The 2,855-nt window shown below is 35.3% G+C and overlaps 1 long non-coding RNA gene across 1 annotated transcript; it reads left to right on the top strand.

Moving 5' to 3' along the window:
• The first annotated feature begins 1,612 nt into the window (after positions 1 to 1,612).
• On the top strand, positions 1,613 to 2,398 carry LOC145169450 (uncharacterized). The gene is made up of 2 exons (XR_013742487.1): positions 1,613 to 1,675; positions 2,161 to 2,398. It is a non-coding gene; the product is annotated as an uncharacterized LOC145169450 (long non-coding RNA).
• The last annotated feature ends 457 nt before the right edge of the window (positions 2,399 to 2,855 follow it).

The following is a 2,855-nucleotide window of genomic DNA, read 5'->3' as shown; positions in this document are numbered from 1 at the left end:
AAACGAACGAACATGAACAAAGTAATTTGTTAAACGAACAAAGATAAACAAGAAAATCTGGTTCGTTTATCCGTTCGTGTTCGTTTTGTTGTTCAGCTAACTTAAACGAACGAACATGAACAAGACCTTGTTCGTGTTCGTTTGATTCGTTTACAGCCCTACACCCACCCGTATATTAAGTGGACAACTAAATAATGTCATTGAATCTGCTTGATTACGCACCAGATACGTGAGACCCTCTTTTATTCATAGGGTTCCAAACTTATTCGATCAGATTCTTTATAAAAATTGTCAACTTGTGATGGCATATCCATATCCATGAGTTTTACTTATTGGCCCATTTATGATTAACCATAAAGTTTTGTTAAACTCTGACACCGAAAACAAATTTGGTAAAATACGAAAGCTAATGAAAAAATAGGTTTTTTCATAATGGTTTCACCAAAATTGGTTCAAACCGATCCTAAATGGTTCCTACATGTTTGGATATTTTTGTTTAGAAGATGGTTTTAAATCATTCTAATTTTGACTTTGTTGACTAAAACCTAGGCGTGCACAAAAAAACCGGTTCAGGAACCGAACCGCTCCATGAACCGGAAAACCGGTTCATAGTGAACCGGTCCAATAAGAACCGATCCGGTTCAAGAACCGAACCACCAGTTCCGACCAGTTTGTATATATAGATAGTGAAACCGGTTTAGGTTGAACCGGTTCAAAGAACCGATGTGAAACCGGTTTGGGTAGCCTAAACTCACAACTCTTCCTTAGCATCGTAAACTCTTCTTTGCAGCAACCCACATCAAGAACAAATAATATCTTCATACTGTGACACATCTATTTCTTGTTTACTTGTTCAGAGGAGTGGCGGATTCTTGGTTTTATCCCGTATCTTGCTTTCCTTTAGGAGTAAGTTTGGAAAGGTGGGTATGGTTTATTATTTAAATAGATAACATAGCTAGAGTAGTAGGTGTTGGCGTGTTGCAGCAACTTTTCATTTGTTGTAACTTGTTTTCTTTCATTAGAAGCATGCATTTGCTAGCTTCAACTTTTTAGCTTATATCACTAGCTTGGTAGATTTTCTTGAAGACCACACCACTGCACTACAACCAACACATCTCCGACCATGTCTTAATTCAACCTTCTCAATTCAATTCACATATACACACAAACACCTACTGTTTCTTTTTTTTTTTTCTTTAAATGTGAATTCATCCATTTTGAACTAATTCACCCAAAAAAAAAAAAAATCCACAGCATATACTACCCAAGCTAACCAAAAACAATAGTCAAAAGCCCAATCCACCGGTTTTTTTTTAACCGGTTTACTCCCGAACCGGTTTCCGATGAACCGAACCGGTTTGCAAAGTTCACATATTTTTATTGACGAACCGGTTTAGAACCGAACCGGTTTAGCCCTGAACCGGTGTTGACTTAGTTGACCTGAACCGAACCGGTTTGGAAAAAAAACCGGTTTGTAAACCCCTACTAAAACCATCCAATTTAAAAAAGAAAAATCGAGTTTGTGCATCTTATTGTTCAGCCCAATGAGCTGCTAAACGGGCTATAAAAGAACTGTCCCAAGTCCCAATGCCTCCACATACATTTCCCTCGCCTCTAGTGCTGCCCTAATCCTCCAATTGAACGATGCCCACTTTTCTATAGAAGAACAGAACAGGTATAATGTGGATCATGTGTAGAATTTTCGTGAATTCGTACTCAATGTATTATATTTAGAGTTGGATTAAATCAGCTTCACTATCGGAAAATCTTTTTTGAGAAACAATTAGCGCCTTAGGTGATTACTGATTTAAAAAAACATGCTCAAATACTTATATACTCCCCATTATACATGTTAACAACCCATTCAAAATCTACGAAGTAGATCTACTACGAAGTCTTTAAGATACATGTTTCTTGAAATTGCATATTTTCTGAGTTTGTCATGATAGATCGAATGTACATAGTTTATATCTGCATATGAATTGATCATATTAAGACAACCTTTTAAGTTTTAACCTTAAATTTAACATCTAGGCATGGCATGTTATCAGATCTTGCATTCTTTTCAATCTGTAAAAATGGCTGCAAAATGTGCTTTTTCATCTTCTTCTTTACAACAAATCCCTTCAGTTTTAGTTATATTTGAATATTCCCTTGCAGGAAATGAATCTGGTGATTCTAGTGATTCTTTATTGAAATCAAAAGCTGAAACTGCTTCAATTTCTTCTCTGCAGGAGAGCTTAGTGAAAAAAGAAAAGGGAATCATGATGAATCATTCCTGCTCTAACTTGCTCGCAATGTTTTAAAAACCGGTTTTTTAATTGAACCGGTATGGTTATCGGTTTCCGGTTCAACCGGTTTAACCGGTTACGACCGCTGAGTAAACCGGTTTCTATAATTTTCATCTTTTTTCGTATTTTCATACACATACATACATACACAAATCAAGAATTTGATTTTCACGAGTTCAAACATTAAAATACACATGAAAACAAGTTGTAGATCAATCTAAATACATTAAAATAACTCATAATCATAAGTTTTACATCAATCCACGTACATTAAAAAGAAAATAAAGTCCTAGATAAATATAAACGCATCAAAAAGCTTCATAACATTTATCATGTATTTTTATTCAGAAAAATTTTAATAAATGTGAAAAAACTACCAAAGTTTATTATGCAAAAAAAAGTTTTAATTCCATGTGTTTTTATTAAATTTAATCGGTTTAATTGAACCGGTTCAAACGGATTTTTGTAAAAAACGGCCGGTTCGATCCGGTTCAGAAATAGACATAAAACCGGTGATAATTAAACCGCTCCCTTCCCCGATTCTCGGTCCAACCGGTTCGACCG

This window comes from Lactuca virosa, chromosome 4 (genome assembly GCF_052849685.1).
Source record: "Lactuca virosa cultivar CGN04683 chromosome 4, Lactuca_virosa_CGN04683_v6, whole genome shotgun sequence".
NCBI lineage: Eukaryota > Viridiplantae > Streptophyta > Magnoliopsida > Asterales > Asteraceae > Lactuca > Lactuca virosa.
The sequence above is the reverse complement of the archived record's forward strand: the minus strand, read 5'-3'. Positions and strand labels throughout refer to the sequence as shown.